This window comes from Apium graveolens, chromosome 7 (genome assembly GCF_009905375.1).
Source record: "Apium graveolens cultivar Ventura chromosome 7, ASM990537v1, whole genome shotgun sequence".
Taxonomy (NCBI): domain Eukaryota; kingdom Viridiplantae; phylum Streptophyta; class Magnoliopsida; order Apiales; family Apiaceae; genus Apium; species Apium graveolens.
In genome coordinates, this window is record NC_133653.1 from 24,994,178 (window position 1) to 25,014,172 (window position 19,995).

Sequence of the window (19,995 nt, forward strand, 5' to 3'; positions counted from 1 at the left end):
TCACACAACAACAGATAGAAAAGATGAACAGGACTAAGCTCCCAATTCGCAGGCGGGTAGGAAATGTTCCGCAGTTTCCTGTAGGCGTTGATGCCGCTGTAGCTGAGGTAGGAATTACCAATAGGCTAGGCTTTCAACTTCTGATGTACCAGATTTATTTATATTTATGAATTGTAATAATGGCAAAGAAATGTAAATTTATTCAGAAAACCTTTTAAGGTGTATTGGCAGATAATTGTGGAATAAAATGACTTGTGGTTATTTTTGGATGTTCATCTCTGAGACTATAACGTGTGGTGTGTGTGTTTATTGTGGGGTCACAGTACAGAGAAGTTGAGTAATTATTAAGATTGGATGTTATTAAGGGAAATGGAACTCGTGACGACCCAGATCCCCGACCCCGGATCTGGGGGTGTTACAGCAACAGTTGCTGTTGGACAGTCTATTCCCAAGCTAAAAGCAGAATGGACTGTTGAAGATATTGAAGAGGTTCACAAGGACAAGAAAGCCATGAACATTCTGTTTAATGGCCTAGATCAAGATATGTTTGACAATGTCATTAACAGCCAAACTGCTAAGGAAATTTGGGATACTGTGCAACTTATCTGTGAAGGTACTGAGCAAGTTAGAGAAAACAAAATGCAGCTTCTCATTCAACAGTATGAACATTTTTATTTTGAAGAAGGAGAATCATTGAATGATACCTTCAACAGATTTCAGAAACTGTTGAATGGATTGAAGCTGTATGGCAGAGTGTACCAAGTCAAGGACTCCAATTTAAAATTTCTGAGGTCTCTACCAAAGGAATGGAAGCCTATGACTGTTTCTCCAAGAAATTCTCAAGATTATAAGGACTTCACACTTGAAAGATTATATGGAATTTTGAAGACATATGAACTTGAGATGGAGCAAGATGAGCTATTGGAAAAGGGAAAGAGAAAAGGAGGATCAGTTGCACTTATAGCTGACAATGAGAAGATTGAAGCCAGGAATGAGGAAAAGACAATGCCAAGTCTCAAAATTGGCACAAGAAAATCAGAATCAAGCAAGGGAAAGGAGCAAGTAGCTGAGGATGAAGACAACTCCAGTCAAGATGACTCTAATGATGTTAATGAACATCTGGCCTTTCTGTCCAGGAGGTTTGCAAAGATGAAATTCAGGAAAAATACAAAATTCACTAAGCCAAACAAAAATATGGTGGACAAATCTAAGTTTAAATGTTATAACTGTGGCATTAGTGGACACTTTGCAAATGAGTGCAGGAAGCCAACCTCTGAGAAGAAGAAATTTGAGCAAGTTGATTACAAAAAGAAGTATTTTGATTTGCTCAAACAAAAGGAAAGAGCTTTTCTGACTCAAGAGGATTGGGCAGCAGATGGAGCCAATGAAGATGATGATATGGAATATGTCAACCTAGCCCTGATGGCTAATTCTGATGAAAATGAAACTAGTTCATCAAGCAACCAGGTAATTACTACTGATCTCTCTCAACTTTCTAAGATTGAATGTAATGAAGCCATAAATGATATGTCCAATGAATTATATCATTTGTGTGTTTCCCTTAAATCACTAGCTAAAGAAAACACAAGAATCAAAGAGAATAACTTGTTTTTAAGTGATAGGAATGTTGTGTTAGAGAATCAGGTAATTGAGCTTGAAAAGATTAAAATTAAATGCTTGACTGTTGAAAGTGAACTAGAAGAAGCTGTTAAGAAAGTAGAAATTCTCTCTAAACAGTTAGAAAGTGAGTAAGAGGTAATCAAAGCCTGGAAAACATCTAGGGATATTAGTGTTCAGATTGTCAAGGTTCAGGGAATTGAATCTTTCTGTGAGAATGCCTGGAAGAAAAACAAAAAGGAGTTAAAATTAATTGATGGATTATCAACGGATGTGGAATCAACGGATGATGAAAGTTATCCGTTGAAGGAAGAAAAAGAGCATCCGTTGAAAGCTCATCAATTAAAACAGGCAAGTGATTCTAAAAAGAATAATCTCAATAAGAAGGATGGTTCAACTTTCAAGAACTTTGTCAAAGAAGGAGCTAGCACATCCAAAGATGCCAGTAAGGTGAATATAGGACACATGACTTTGGATCAGCTGAAAAATAGGCTTAAATTGGTTGAAGATAAAAAGGAAACTAAAAGAAAATCTAATAGAAATGGGAAGGTAGGGATTAACAAACACAATAATTACACACCTGATAAGTATGCTCCTAGAAAAAGTTGTGTGCATTGTAAAAGTGTTAATCATCTATCTGATAACTGCAAATCTGTTAAGAATGCTCCCATGACTTTAACTCCCTCCATGCCTAACATGTCTATGTCACCTCTGCATGCTATGCCTATTATGTCTCATCAGAATCCTCATGCACATTTTTCAAACATGCCATATGTTAATAATCCTTATTTTACTGCATTCAGTATACCTCAGATGCCATATAACATGCCTATGTGGAATAATATGTTTGCACAATCCATGCCTTATCAAATTCAATCAAATGTGCTAAATGCTTATGTGACTAACCCTACACTTCAACCAACTACATCTGACACCAAGGTTGACCCAAAGGTACCTAAGTCAAAAGATGCAGGAGGAATGAAGTCTAGGAAAAAGACTAACAAGGCTGGACCCAAGGAAACTTGGGTACCAAAATCAACTTGATTGATTTTGTTGTGTGCAGGGAAAAAGAAGGAATCTATGGTACTTGGACAGTGGTTGTTCAAGACACATGACAGGATATTTCACCCTGCTCACAGAGTTCAAGGAGAGAGCTGGCCCTAGCATAACCTTTGGAGATGACAGCAAAGGGTTCACTATGGGATATGGCTTGATTTCAAAAGAAAATGTCATCATTGATGAAGTTGCATTAGTTGATGATCTCAAACACAATCTATTGAGCATCAGTCAACTATGTGACAGAGGGAATAGTGTTTCCTTCAATTCTGAAGCCTGTGTTGTCACAAGTAAGAAGGACAACAAAGTGGTTCTAACTGGAGTTAGAAAAGGGAATGTGTACTTAGCTGACTTCAACTCCACAGATTCAGAATCAATTACTTATCTTCTCAGCAAAGCAAGTCCAGATGAAAATTGGTTATGGCACAAGAAGCTATCCCATTTGAATTTCAAGACAATGAATGATCTAGTCAAAAAGGACTTAGTTAGAGGAATTCCTCTAGTGGAATTCACAAGGGATGGACTGTGTGATGCTTGTCAGAAAGGAAAGCAGAAGAAAGCATCATTCAGTAAGAAACTTGAATCTGCAATTGATGAACCATTACAACTGCTACACATGGATCTTTTTGGACCAGCCAATGTATTGTCAATTTCAAAGAAAAGATATTGCCTAGTGATTGTAGATGATTTCTCAAAGTTTTCATGGGTTTATTTCCTTGGATCAAAGGATGAAGCTAGTGAAATCATTATCAATCATATCAAGCAAGTCAACAATCATCCAGATTTCAAAGTAAGGAATATCATGAGTGACAATGGAACTGAGTTCAAGAATACAACCATGAAGTTGTTATGTGAAGAAAATGGGATCATGCATGAGTTCTCAGCTCCAAGGACTCCACAACAAAATGGTATGGTGGAAAGGAAGAACAGATCACTAATTGAAGTTGCAAGAACAATGCTTGAAGAGTCAAAACTCCCAACATACTTTTGGGCCGAGACTGTTAACTGTGCATGTTACACTCAGAATATTTCTCTAATTAATTAGGCAAAAGGCATGACTCCCTATCAATTGTTCAAGAGAAGAAAACCAACTTTAAACTTTCTGCATGTCTTTGGTTGCAAATGTTACATTCTAAGGAATCAACCTGATCACAAAGGGAAGTTTGATGCAAGATGAAGGAATATCTGTTGGTTACTCTGCTGGAAAATCATATAGAGTCTACAATCTAAGAAACAACATTGTCATGGAATCTGTGCATGTTGTGCTTGATGATAAAAAGATTGATGGACTAACAGATGAGGGACATCATGAAGGACTCAAATTTGACAATATTGAGATATATTGTGATGATAGTGAAGATGAGAATGATGGAGAAGGCACCTCGAAAAGAATTCAAAATCTGCCTTTGGATAATGCACAGAATGTTGCATCCATTGAAAGTCATAATTCAGCTTCCGTTGATAGAAGCAATGCAGCATCCGTTGAAAGACAAAGTGCATCATCTGTTGAAGTTTATAATGAAGCATCCGTTGATCACAGTCTGTCAACGGATAATCATTTCACTTCATCAGTTGATAGAACTCCCAATTCCTTTCAAAGGATCAGCAACTCAGGGGGAATTTCAACCAATCAACATTCTATCTCACATCATGACAATACTGAGGCAACCTCATCTAGAGCTAATCTACCACCTCAAAGGAAATGGACCAAGAATCACCCTTTTGAACTAATCATTGGTGATGCTACATCTAAAGTGCAAACTAGAAGGGCTACTCAAGATGAATGTCTGTATAGTAGCTTTCTATCATAGGAGGAACCTAAGAGAGTGGAAGAAGCTCTATTGGATCCAGATTGGATTTTAGCAATGCAAGAGGAGCTAAACCAATTTGAAAGGAACAAAGTATGGAAGCTGGTACCCAAGCCAAAGAACAAGAGTTTTATTGACATAAAATGGGTATTCAGAAACAAGATGGATGAAAATGGCATTGTCATAAGGAATAAAGTCATATTGGTTGCTAAAGGCTATTCTCAACAAGAGGGAATAGATTTTGATGAGACATTTGCTCCAGTTTCCAGACTTGAAGCCATCAGAATCTTTCTAGCCTATGCAGCCCATGCCAATTTCAAGGTCTATCAAATGGATGTGAAGAGTGCATTTCTGAATGGGGAATTGGAGGAAGAAGTTTATGTAAGCCAACCTCCAAGATTTGAAGATTCAAATTTTCCAGACTATGTGTATTATCTGTTGAAAGCACTCTATGGACTAAAGCAAGCACCTAGAGCCTGGTATGAGACTTTATCAAAATTTCTTCTAGATAATCACTTCACAAGAGGTACTGTTGACTAAACTCTTTTCTTTAGAAATGTTAATGGCTCTACAATACTTGTTCAAATTTATGTAGATGATATTATATTTGGTTCTATAGATGATAAGCTTTGTAAAAAGTTTGCTAAGTTAATGCAAAGTAAATATGAAATGAGCATGATGGGAGAGCTAACTTATTTTCTTGGTTTACAAGTTAAACAAGTTAGTGGTAGAATTTTCATTAGTCAAACTAAATATATTTATGATCTTTTAAAGAAGTTTGACTTAATGGATTGTTCATCTGCAAAAACTCCCATGGCCACTGTCACCAAGCTTGAATTAAACAAGGCTGAAAAGTCTGTAGACATTTCAAGTTATAGAGGCATGGTTGGTTCACTTTTATATTTAACTGCCAGTAGACCTGATATAATGTTTTCTACATGTCTCTGTGCTAGATTTCAAGCTGACCCTAAAGAGTCTCACTTAGTGGCTATTAAAAGGATTTTCAGATATCTCAAAGGGACTCCAAATCTAGGAATTTGGTACCCTGGAGAGTCTGGGTTTGATCTAATTGGCTACTCGGATGCAGATTATGCAGGTTGTAAAATAGACAGGAAAAGCACAACTGGCACCTGTCAATTTCTAGGGAATAAGCTTGTGTCATGGTTTAGCAAGAAGCAAAATTCTGTTTCAACATCAACAGCTGAAGCTGAGTACATTGATGCTGGTAGTTGCTGTGCACAGATACTGTGGATGAGAAATCAACTATTTGACTATGGACTAACTGTTGACAAAATTCCTATATTCTGTGACAACACAAGTGCCATTGTCATTACTGAAAATCCAGTGCAGCACTCAAGAACCAAGCACATTGACATCAAATACCACTTCATAAGGGAACATGTGATGAAAGGTACAGTGGAACTTCATTTTGTTCTAAGTGAAAAGCAGATTGCAGACATATTTACCAAGCCACTTGATGAATCAACATTCACAAGATTAGTAAGTGAGCTAGGTATGCTTAATTATTCATAAATTCATCTGCTTTGTAGCCTGAAATGAATTTGTGACAAGAACAAAATTGGCTTTAAGTAAATATTATTCTATCAATGGATATTCCCTATCCGTTGAAAGCCAAAATTGTTCTATCAACGGATGTTCATTATCCGTTGAAAGACAAATACATTTCTGGTAATTTTATCCTTCAACGGATAAAACAGTGTTAACCTTCAACGGATAACTATTTACCTCATCCGTTGAAGTTTCACATCAGTTACTTTAAGTGAGTCACAGCCGTTGATTTGTTTACTTAACCTTCGATACATATATACACTGTTGTATGTATTTGTATTAAAGGCAGTTTTCAGAATTTCTACAGTTTTCTTTATTTTCAAACGGTTGTAATTTTTTTAAAAGTATCATTTAATCATTTTATTTACGTTTTAATTCGAGAAAGTATGAAAGCCCATTGAATTCTTATTTTCACTTTACGCTTTCTTGCAATTTTTACTCTCTTTCTCTCCCAAAACTCTCAATCTTTTCTCTGCAATCTCTACTCACAACAATGGCACCAGTAGTCAAGATTATGTCACAGTCTGGCTTTGTTTATGAAAAGAACAATTTCGTAGCCTTGGTGGAAAAGAATGAAGCCCATTCAGATTATCACAAGATGATGGACTTCATCAAGAACTGTAAACTAAGCTATGCAATGCTGGAAGCCCCAACTATCTATTGTGAGGTAATTGAGGAGATTTGGACAACTGCAGAGTTCAACTCCACATATATGACCATTGTTTTCTCTCTAAAAGGTAAGAATTACTGTATTAACTGTGATGATATACAGTCTTGCTTTAAGCTACCTGAGAATAATGCCATGACACCACACACTGATAATGATGTATCTGCTATGTTAGATTCCATAGGCTATTCTTTTGATTCTGCTAGTCTAGGGATGTTGTGAATATGTTGTGCACTTAATGATTACCTAAACAAAACATCTAAGTAGATTCTACTTAGTGAAATAATGTAGCACTCGACGGATAAGTATTATAGTCCCAACGGATAACTCAGTTTGAGTACCGACGGATGAGTAATTTATTATCCATCGAGTGAGTAGCTTATATAATGATAAGTTTGTAGCACAGTGTTGTATGCACCTTTGTATAGAATCTGTAGTAGCATATAAGTCATGTTGACTTTAACTAGATATGCAGAATAGGTTGATTAACTGTACATAAGCAATGTCTTGTAATTCTGTATAAGTGAAATGAAGTCAAGTGCCAAAATAGCTATCAACGGATGCTTAACAAACCTTCGACGGATGATCAAATTACTTTCAACGGATGTTCAAAATAGCAGTCGACGGATGATCAAGTAAGTCATCGACGGATGATCTGAAAGTCGACGGATGATAATATCAAGATTCAAACATCAGTTGAACAGTGAAAGCTGACACACAGCCGTCGAGATTGGATACAAACACTGTGGAAGCCCATTAACTGGGTAATAGAGGACGAAAAGCAGCAAAGATCAAGACTGTTAGATTTTATATTTATTCAGTTCTTTTGACTTTGTAATCTTGGTAAAATATATAAACCAAGAGAGTAGCAAATAAAAAAAAGAAGAACTAAGAAAACTAAGTGAGCTTAGAAACAAAAACAGAGAAATCTTTGTAAGCACTATCTTTAGTATTTCCTGTGTTCTTAGTTGTTCTATCTTGTAAAAGCAGCTGTGAGCATTTTTGCACACAGAGTTCTCTCGATATATTAATATATATCTCTGGTGGAATTGTTTAAATCCACCAGAAAGTTTTTAAAGACTCTTGTTTTTAATTACTCTTGTTTTGATTCATTAAAGTTTATATTCCGCATTGTGCTAATCAAAACAGATATATCTATAATTGAGTTGAACATTTTTATTTCAAGAAAAAGATAAAGAATTCCATTCAACCCCCCTTCTGTAATTCTTGCTATATTGTTAAGGGACTAACAAGGGAGTATTAGAAGAAAGGGCCTTAGGAAAGAATGGAGTTTTCTTGGAGATGCCTTTATCAAGGTTTTCTCTGGGAAGATTAGCAATTTTGATGCCATAACTTCATCTCTTGTTAATATGCTCTATATGCTAGTTTCTGATAGGTACTTTAATTTTAGCAACTATGTCATGCTAGAATTAGGTTCCAGGTTAGGTAACAAAGCTAATAGACCTCATAACATCTACTATGTTAGATTCTTTATGTTATTGGCTAACCATGTTGCTGAAGGTTTGGTCATAACTAATGAGAGCAATAAACTCAAATGCTGGGCACAAGAGAAAAGGGTCCTTGCAGACCTTTTCAGAATTAACCTCAACAACCAGGTGCCATTGGTATATTTACCAATAATGAATGCACCTCAGGTAAGTGAGGTAAATACTCTGCAACTCCTACATCTTCCACACCCATTGTTTCTTTGCCTTCTAGTGTGGCAATGGAATATGTGTCTTTGTCCCAACAGATTCCTACCAAAGCCACCAAAACTAAAATTCCAAAACACAAGTCAAAGAAAACTACCTATGTTGTCTCTCAAAAGATAACAGTTGTAACATCTACCATAAACCCTGAAGGGAGTGAACAGGGTGTGAGTGGTGAGGGGAGGGGTGAACATCAAAAAACCCCCCAGGATAAGGTGGGAGAGGTGAGTGGTACCCTAGCCATCCAAGCCACAGTTTCTCAAAAGACTGTGGTGGTTCAAAAGGAGTCAAACACATCCCTAGTTGCATCCTTCCAAAAGGATGCAGCTATTGAAAATAGTCCCCAACCAGGGACACAGAACAAAAGAGGGAGGGACACTGAAGCCACACATTCACCTGTCAAAGCTTTTTCAAGAAGAAAGAAGGCTAAAACCCTAGTTTCCACACAGGGGGCACACACTGCACAGATACATCCACCTGTATCTTTGCCTTCTCAAACTCAGCTTGATGTGGCTCCAGTAAATGTGGAGTCACAGCCCCATTCTCTCATAATAGACACACAACAATCACCAAATTCTCCATCACCATCTCTGGATGTGGATATGATATTCACATCAATTCCTGATTCTCCCTCTTTAAAACTCAGGGAGGAGCCCCTCTCAAATCCTGGTGATCATCATCTGTTAGATAATTTGTTGGATCATCAGCCAATTCTTTCAGACTTAGTTGAAGAATCTGTGTCACCTCACTTAAAATCAATTCACACAAATTCAACAATTATGTCACTTTCAAAATCTACATCTTTTCCTTCTTCAACGGATATCTATCATCCGTTGACAAGTGGTTGTTCTTCGACGGATAAGCTTAACAGCAATTATCCGTTGATATCATCAGTTTCAGAACTAAACTAGTTGATTCTCTTTCGCCTATTGGCCGGTCGGCTTTAAGCAACCTTCGCATTTCCTGCTGAAATCCCAAGTCTCCAAGTGGGCCCTCTTGGCCAACCACGTTGATGGTCTCTACACATATAACTGAATCAATTACAAGTGTAGAAGACATGGTTACTGTACAATCACTTCTAGGATTGAGGGAAGGGAGTGATAATTTGAGTGAGAGGCTGGGTTGCTCCCACGAAAAAGGAGAGGTTGAGAGTCAAAATATGCATGTTATTTCTTCCAGCATGGCAAAAGTAAGTGAGGGGAGTGCCACCTTAGTAGGTGAGGGTGAGGGTGTGAGGGTGTGTGTGAGCCAGGGGGAGCCCCTGATGCAAGAATATAGAGAAAATGAGAGCAGGTAAAGAAGCTATAAGGGTGGATCCAGTCATTGCTAGTGAGTCAATGATTGTGGATGATGCTGTAAAGGAAAGACAATTTCAGCAACATTACAAAGCTGAGATTGATAACATTTCCTTGGATGCTGACACTTTTACTCATCATGTTTCAGCCTATCAACTGTTGGCTGCTCAGGGAAATGTGGAGGCAGAGCAGACTTTGAACATAGTGCACACTTCAGAATCTCTTCAAAGAGATAAAGTTGTTGTTCATAGGATGCCTTCTCAAGCTGGTAAGCCATCTGAAGAATTTGAAGTAAATTCTAATGATGATGACTCTAATTCTCTGGCTGGGAGCATGAACTTAGGGGGAGATGCAGGCCCAAGTTCTGTTCCAGATTTACCTGAATGGACATGGACAAAGAAATCTACACCAGGACAGTTTGGTGTAGCTTTGATCAAGCAAGTAATGGCTATTTAAAAGGCCCTTCAGGAGACTACAGATGCTGGTACAAAGGCTATTCTTCAAGCTCATCTAGACTCTCTGCATCTCTTGCAGTTGCAGCATATCAGACAGAATTTAAGTGTGGATGAACTCAAAAAGGATATTGCTGATCTGAAATCCTACAATTCTGAGAAGTTGGATTCAGTTATGCCTTATGGTACTATGCAAGATTTGTTGCTGAGATTGAGGAGAGAATCTGATGCTGACAAGAGGTTGGCCAAGTTGGAAAACAGAGTTCAAATCATTAAAGACTCTGTGGTCACCATTCTTCAAAATCAACAATCTCAGACAAATCTACTATTGCAGCTGGCAAAAGCACAAGGCTTGACCCCTATCCTTGATGATAACAAAAAGGGGGAGAATAAAAGGGAAGGGGAAGGAGAGCCATCAACAACAGTTCAAATATCTAAAGTGCTAGTTCCTGCCATCACCACTTCTCCAATACTTCAAATCAAAGGAAAGCTTGATGGAATTGATCTAATCCAGATAGCAGCAGCTGAGATGAAAGTCAAAGAGCAAAGGAAGAAAATTGATGAAAGGATGCAACAAATTTTTGGTTCTACAACTTCAAAATCACAATCTGTGAAGCATAGCACAAAAGTGGAGCCAATCATCATGGAGCTCAAGCCAGTAAGGAAAAATAAGGTTGGAGAGACTTCTTCCAAGAATCTGAAACCTATGGTTCTCAAGCCTAACAACAGATCCAATAAGGACTCTACAAAGAACCCTCTAAGCCTTGCTCAGTTGAAAGAAGTGGACTTTCCTCTTCCAAAGCCTGATGAAGACAAGGTTTTGGGTGGTAATATCATGAAGCACAAGGAGACCAAGGATGTGGTTGAAAGGATGAATATGGCCATTATCTTTAGAGTGGGAAAGAGTATCTGTGTGATACAAGGACATCCCAAATTCTCAATAGCCAAGAGGGAAGAAACCAGAAGGTTGAAGGAAGAAACTAAAAAGCTAAAGGCTGACAAAAGAGCACAAGTAAAGCTTGAAAAACAGCTAAAGTCAAGTCAAGCTGAAGAAAAGAAAGAAATTGAAGACAAGAGTGAAGATGTAGGTATGGGGGACATGGTTAGTGATGATGTGGAGGAAAGAAGTAAGGAAAGAAAGGAATGGCAAAAAGGGAACAGAAAGAAGGCCAATGCAAAAAGGAAGATTGTAATATCCGGGATATATCGTGTAATTATTTTTGCTATTATATAATTGTTATGTGTGTTCAGTATCTATTCTGTGAGCTAATTGTTAAGTGTTATCTGTACTTGAATATTCAAAAATAATATTAATTGAGTATTTTAATTTTTATATGTCCAAAATAAAATATAGATAATTGTCATATCTTCCTAATTATTTTTATGTTGGTTTATGGATTTATAAGAATCATATGAAATTTCTAAAATCTTTTTCCGGGTAACTAAAATCTATTTTATAAAAACGGGAACCAACCGACGTCACCCGTTATTACGTTTTTGGAACCCGAAACTCTTTCGAGAACTCCTTCCTAACCTAATTGTAATATTCCGAGCATATTCCATGTTTCGACTTTTTCGATCCGGCGTACGGTTTGTCCTGCGCGGGTCCCGGCGCAACATTTTCGATACAATATTCATTTCGGTAAATCAATAAAACCCGTATTTTCGATAAACGGGAGCTTTTCATTAAACTATCCCAATTATCACTTCGTAATACGTGTAACCAGGTGCTGAGACCAAGACCGCAGTACAAATTGTACTGATTTGGATAATTATCCCGAAAACCGATACCGTTTGGATCAGTTTTTACAAATAAATGTACTGTTTTATATCCGGAATGATCCAACGGGATACTAATTTTTCGTAAATATAAATAGCCTTTTACCGTATTTTATTTCGTATCAAAATCATTTGCAGACAGATAATTATATAATTTTCAGAGAAAAGCCATAATTACATAAACTGTTCTAAGAATCAAACAGCAAAACGAAGGCGTTACCGATCTCTGTTTTCAAAGCTTGAGTAACCAAAATGAAGGATTTGAAGTGTTCTATCAGATTCTGAGCTTTGTTTCACTGCAGAAATCAAGGTTATTTTTCTAAAAATTTATTTATTTTCGAATTTATTTTATTAAAAATATGAATTTTTGTTCGGATGATTGTTTGTATGATTTGATGATTGCATGTTGTAGAGCTTGTTTTCCTGATGATTTTCATATGTCATACGTCTGATTTGGAGTTCAATAACATGCTCAAAAGTGGGTTTAATTTTCGAATTTCAAAATTAGGGTTTATAACCCATATGAATGTTCTTAATTGAAATTTGGGGGTTTCTTATTATGTGATAGATTGATGTTGTGTTATAGTGGGTTGTATTCTCTGTGAAATTTGCAATCTAGTCGTATAAGTTTCATGAACCAACGAGGTCTGTAGAGAAGGGAGTTGTGTTTTGAAGTTTTCCGATGTTCACCGGAAACTGGGAAATTTCACGGCCAAATTCCGGCCAACTCAGGGATTGTTAGGATGAATTGATTGCATGGTTGTGTTCCTGGTGTTGTGTAGATGTGATCTGGAGATGTTGGTGGGGTGAGGACGCCGGGAACGTGTTCTCCGGCCACCTCTGTGTTTTCCGGCGACGGGGTGTAAAAATTACAATTTAGTACCCCAACTTTTGAAAACGATGCAGTTTGGTCCCTGTAGTTTCCAGACTTTGCAAATTTAGGATTCCTGTTTATAAAATGTTTAAAAATCATATTTCCTATTTATTTTTATTATAAAAATTCATTTTTAATTTTTGAAAATTCTAAAAAATTATTATTTTAATTCTGAAAATTATTTTTAATTCACAAATAAATCTAAATTAATTAGTTAATTAATTTCAGTTAATTTCTAATTGATTAATTGTTCAATTAATTCGAAAATTAATTGATTAATTGATTTAATTAATTGTTAATTGATTTTAATTAATTATTTAATTAGATTTAATTATTTTAAAATGATTTAAAAATTCTGAAAAATAGTTTCGAGCTTTAAAATATTATTCTAAATTATTTCCAAGACTCGATAATTATTCTAAAATTATTTCGAAGCCAGAATGGGTCAACCGAACCCTGTTTATTAACCTGAAATTGATTCAACGACCCGTTTTAATTTCGAAAAATGTTTTAAAAATCATTTTAAATACCAGAAAGCCTATTTATGACCCGAGACTTCTTTATAAATAATATATCATTGATTACGTGATGTATTATGTGCTATATGTGACTTGTTAATTGACTATCGGTCTATATATTCGGTGTTTACTTGATTATTGCATAACTTTCAATCTGTTAATCGGATTTGGGTAAAACGAAGGGTAGATAGAAGTATGTGTTGAATAGAATTCCATGAGTAAATTATTGATAGATGCTTATGATATGTGAGCAGAAGAGGCAAGACGTAGGAAAGGGAAACAGGTAGTTGAGGAGTAGAACGGTTGTGATTGGAAGCGAGTGCAGTGTAGCAAGCTAATACCAGGCAAGTGTTCTAAACTTTCTCGAGATATTGTAGTACTTGATAATCCTGTGATATTGCAAGTGCTTTGAAGCACAGAAACCTAAATCCTGATTTCTGTTATTATTCTTGAGCCATGAATCATATTCTTTCTAATCCATTGATTATTGTATACCCAAACAAGAATCACAAATCTACGATACTACTCCAAAAATACATACAAACTAAATACTAAACACTGAAATGAACTATTATATACTCAACCCATGGTATCTTATACTTGGAAAGACCAAATCCTTGAAACCTTGAAATGTTGATTCCTTTGTTATCCAATTCTTTCATTACCCAGCATCCAAGCTTTTAAACAGCCTTATTGATCCTTACAAGGATTGAAACCCTTTCATTGTTAAATATTTATTGTTGTTAATGATTTCGGTTATTGTTTATTATTGCATATTCTGTTATTATGTTAGAATTGGATTGTTTTTATAAAATTGTGGACCAGATTCGTGGTCAGACCATATAATGGTCAAGTTAGGCCAATGTGTGCCTTGGATCCAGTAGTTAGAGCAATGTTGTGTGCCTTGCTCGGGGTTAGTGCGTGACTGATCAACAGCCTAACCTTGGTTTTTAAATTAAAAGTATAATATCCAATTCTAAATCATAATCCATTGTTCACTTGATATCATAACCATATTCACCTGATGATCATTATTCTCAGTTTTGACATTGTGATTTGCTGAGCTAGTTAGCTCATTTGTGCGATGTTGTTTATATTTTTACCAGTTAAAAAGGAACCAGTTGGTAAAGAGGATCCCCAGTCCAGCGCGAGAGCTAGGGGTTCAGATTGAGAAAGCTGAGCTAGTAGGCTTCTTTTGGAATAATTTAAGTTTGTAAAAGTTTGTAATAATGTTTAATACTCAGTTTGAGTTTGAAATAGTTGGGATTCGAACGGTTTGTAATATATTAGTGTGTTTGGATTGTGTGCATACTTTAACCTGTTGCGGTCCGTGGTGGTTTGTAAGTAGGGTCATTGCATATATTATTATTATCTTTATTATTATTATAAGCAGGTTATAATTAAGGTGTGTGTGTGGACCCCAAACTTCTGACCCAGGTTTGGAGGGTGCCACAGGTTTGGTATCAGAGCTACAGGTTATAAGTCACTGACACAAGCCTAGGTTGACGGGAATGGGTAGAGGGATAGGATTAGAAGTAAGGTATAGGATGATAGAACATCGAGAGGTTGAGTGTTATGGTATAACCGGTATTAGTATAGTTTGCGTCGTGGTACGAAATTCTTATATTACGATATGATTTCAGATAGCAGAGATGGCCGACTCTTTTATTCCCGTATCAGCTGATCACTCAGAGCCTTCAGTTGGAGCACCAGCATCGGATCCACGTCTTGTGATTCCACCAGCATTGGTTATTCTACCTCCACCGGTGTTGCAGCCCGTACCATTGCAGGCTATTCCAACTCCAGGCATGAGGCCACCTGTCAGAGGACCCCCACCAGCTGAGTCAGATTCTACTGGGCATTCAGTAGCGAGTGCCCCATTCCAGTCTACATTGCCCCCAGTTCCTTATTACCGGTATGAGGCTCTTCTATTGGAGCGTGATTCCTTGTTGGCTCAGATTAGAGAGTTACAGCATATCATTAGGACTACAGATGTTGATCGTGGTGTAAGGGAGCTTCGAGAGGAGATTTATGTGACACGGAGGGTTCTTGAGGCTAGGCTACATGGAGCTACACTACCTGGCAGAGGCCCTGATGCACTGCTGGGCTGGGCTACTGAGGTGATGGAGGACTTTGAGAGGCTGGCAGGACCAGAGTTTCCTTGGAGCTGAGTTAGAGATTTTGAGATGGAGATGCTGAGCAGTGTTGTTATGGTTATGTAGTATGGACAATAGTGTGTAGTGTGTATCAGTAGACTCTTGAGTTGTATTTATAGACTAGCGATGCTGACTAGTAAGTAGGTTATTGTACCCTTTTTGCTTTTACTTTCGAAGCGTCTTTACGCTTGTACTGCCTAAAACTTTTGATCTGTATATTAGTACCTTTTTTTTCTTTCCAATACTGTCATTTACTTTATTGCACCTGTTTTACTCTACCTTATTTATTGCACCAGTATACCCTGTGATACCATGTACCCTATTTTCCATAACTGTTTATATTCTGTAAAGAAGCATGCAATTTACTTAGTTACAACTGTTTTCAAAAAGAGATATTCCTATTTTACAAAACTTTTCTTTTATACAAAGATTTGATTCAAAAGCTAAATAAATTGATTGATTCTTTACAGAAAATGCCTCCCAGAAGAAATACCCGCACCAACACCCAGAACGAAGAAACCAACAATAATTACCAAGATGATACAAACCAGAATGTGAACCCAGGACCCATGGACCCAGCAATAGCCCAGATTCTTCAAATCTTGGCCCAACAAACAGTTCACCTGGCACAACAACAGCAGAGACAGACCAATCCCCAGGTAACTTTCAAAACTTTTCAGGCAGTAAACCCACCAGAATTCAAGGGTTCCTTAGAGCCAATTAAAGCAAATATGTGGTTAAAGGAAATAGAGAAGGCTTTTGCCTTGGTAAAAGTGAAAGAGGAGCAGAAGGTTGAATTTGCAAGTTACTATCTGAAGAATGAGGCCACTTATTGGTGGGAGATGGTGAAGACATTGGAAAGCACAGATGTTATTACTTGGGAAAGGTTTAAGGAATTGTTTTTAGAAAAGTATTTTCCTCAGTTTGTTCAGGATCAAATGGAGCTGAAGTTTTTAGAATTAAAGCAAGGGAACATGTCGGTAACAGATTATGAGGGGAAGTTTGAGGAATTGTCAAGGTATGTGCCATCGTATGTTGATACTGATAGAAAGAAAGCTAAGAGATTCCAGCAAGACTTGAAGCCATGGATCAGAGGGAAGGTAGCTATTTTTGAATTGGATACCTATGCCGGGGTTGTACAGAAATCTATGATCGCGGAGACAGAGAGTGAGATGTTCCAGAAAGAAAAGGAAATCAAGAAAAGGAAAGTTGAGGGAAGTGAGGGTCAGTCACAAACAGGGAAGTTTCCAAATTTTAAGAAGGGCAAGTTTCAGCCAGGGAGAAATTTTAATTCCAGGAGACAAAATGCAGGAGACGGAGGCCAGGGCAATTGTCCAGCTAATGTGAATCAGCCGAATCAGTTGAGATTAACTTTTCCGGATTGTCAAGTTTGTGGAAAGAAGCATGGAGGAGTTTGTAATAAGTTGAATGTGGTATGTTTTAAATGCAACCAGAAAGGGCACTACTCGAGGGAGTGCCGAAATCAGCCAGCAAGAGAGCCAGCAAATAAGGATCAGCCTATCCGGAATCCAGCAGTGAAGGTTCCAGCCATTGGATTTACATGATTTAAATATGGGAAGCCAGGACATATGGCCAGGGATTGCAAGACACCAGCCCCAGTCAGTAATGCATTGAGGATTATGGGATCTACCCCAACAGTGAATGAGACTCCGAGGGCTAGAGTTTTTGACATATCGGTGAAGGATGCGATCCAGGATGCGAATGTCGTGGCAGGTACGCTTAATGTGAATTCTTTATGTGCCAAAGTGTTAATAGATTCGGGAGCAACTCGATCGTTTGTTTCACAAGATTTTGTTAGTAAGTTAAATTGTCCAGTTGGGTATTTAAATGAAATAATGACTGTGGAATTAGCAAATCAAGAATGTGTAACTGTTAACCAAGTTTGTGGGAATTGTGAAATTGAGATTTCTGGTAGTAAGTTTTGTGTAGATTTGATACCGTTTAAGTTAGGAGAATTTGACGTTATATTAGGGATGGATTGGTTATCTAAGCATGATGCTCAGATAGATTGTCGAAATAAAAAAGTAATGGTGAAAACGCCAGATGAAAGAATAGTAACGTTCAAGGGACAGAAGCAGGTAAAGAAGTTCTTAACAATGATTCAAGCCAAGAAGTTACTACGACAAGGATGTGAGCATTTTGTAGCATATGTGATCGACAGAAGTCAGGAGCCAGCAAAACTTGAAGATATTCCAGTTGTGAAGGAATTTCCAGACGTATTTCCCGACGAGTTACCAGGACTTCCTCCAGATAGAGAAATTGAATTTGCAATCGACTTAGCACCTGGAACCGAACCAGTATCCAAGGCCCCGTATAGAATGGCGCCCGTTGAGATGAAAGAATTAGCAAAACAATTGCAAGAGCTGTTAGAGAAAAGGAGTAATCAGACCCAGCGTATCCCCGTGGGGTGCACCGGTATTATTTGTCAAGAAGAAGGATAGAAGCATGAGACTGTGCATCGACTATAGGGAGCTCAACAAGTTGACAATCAAGAATAAGTATCCGTTACCCAGAATTGATGATTTGTTTGACCAATTGAAGGGAGCCAAGTATTTCTCCAAAATCAATTTAAGATCGGGATATCATCAACTGAAAATCAAACCAGAAGATGTACCAAAGACAGCTTTCAGAACAAGGTATGGACATTACGAGTTTTTAGTGATGTCTTTTGGATTGACCAACGCCCCAGCAGCGTTTATGGACCTGATGAACAGAATTTTTAAGGAGTATTTGGATAAGTTTGTTATTGTATTTATAGACGATATTTTGATCTATTCAAAGACGGAGGAGGATCATGCGGAACATTTAAGGACAGCTTTGGAGATTTTAAAGAAAAAGAAGTTATATGCTAAATTGTCGAAGTGTGAGTTTTGGCTATAGGAAGTTCAGTTCTTAGGACACATAGTCAGTAATGAAGGGATCAAAGTGGACCCGGCAAAGATCGAGGCAATTACGAATTGGGAAAGACCGAGAACACCCACTGAGGTAAGAAGTTTCTTGGGATTGGGAGGATATTATCGACGATTCGTTCAAAATTTCTCAAGAATTGCAACACCATTGACAAAGCTTACATAAAAGAATGAAAAGTTTATATGGAATGATAAGTGCGAAGGAAGTTTTCAGGAATTGAAGCGAGATTAATCACAGCACCTGTTTTGTCACTTCCAGACGATCAAGGGAATTTCGTAATTTATAGCGATGCTTCGTACAAAGGATTAGGATGTGTTCTTATGCAGCACGACAAGGTGATTGCGTATGCGTCAAGGCAATTGAAACCACACGAACAGAAGTACCCTACTCATGATTTGGAGTTAGCAGCTATAGTTTTCGCTTTGAAGATTTGGAGACATTATTTGTATGGAGAAAAATGTGAGATTTTCACGGATCACAAAAGTTTGAAATATATATTTACCCAGAAGGAACTTAATATGAGACAAAGGAGATGGTTAGAATTGATCAAGGATTATGATTGCTCGATTAATTATCATCCCGGTAAGGCGAACGTTGTAGCAGATGTGTTAAGTCGGAAGGAAAGGTTAAATGTGTTATCCGTACCTGAAGAGATATATAAAGAATTTCAAAAATTGGAATTGGAAATTAGAATTTGCAAGCCTAAGGAAGCAAAAGTGTACGGTATGATTTTCCAACCGGAGTTATTGGAGAAAATAAAGAAATGCCAGAAAGAGGTAATGGATCAAGATATAAATAGTTTGGTAGGTGAGGAATTATGCACGCAACAAGATGATCAAGGTATTCTTAGGTTTTCTTCACGAATTTGGATTCCACCAGTAACGGAACTGAAAAATGAAATTTTATAAGAGGCACATAGTTCAAGATATTCCATCCATCCAGGGAGTACCAAAATGTACAGAGATTTAAAGAAGAATTATTGGTGGCCAGATATGAAGAGGGAAATTGCGGAATGGGTTAGTAAATGTTATACCTGTCAGAGAGTTAAAGCAGAGCATCAGAGACCAAGCGGATTGCTACAGCCATTGGAGATTCCAGAATGGAAGTGGGAACATATTACCATGGATTTCATAGTTGGATTACCAAGGACAAGGACTAATCATGATGCCATTTGGGTTATAGTAGATAGACTTACCAAGTCAGCTCATTTTCTGCCTATAAATGAACGATTTTCGCTCGACAAGTTAGTTCATATATACTTGAAAGAAATCGTAGTTCGTCATGGAGTTCCAGTGTCTATTGTATCTGATAGAGATCCAAGATTTAATTTAAGATTTTGGAAGAGTTTTCAAGAATGTTTTGGAACAAGATTGAATATGAGTACGGCCTATCACCCCCAAACGGATGGCCAAAGTGAAAGAACGATCCAGACAATCGAGGACATGCTACGTGTTTGTGCTTTTGATTTCAAAGGAAGTTGGGACGAGCATTTACCCCTGGTAGAGTTTGCCTATAACAACAGTTATCACGCCAGTATTCAGATGCCACCTTATGAAGCCCTTTA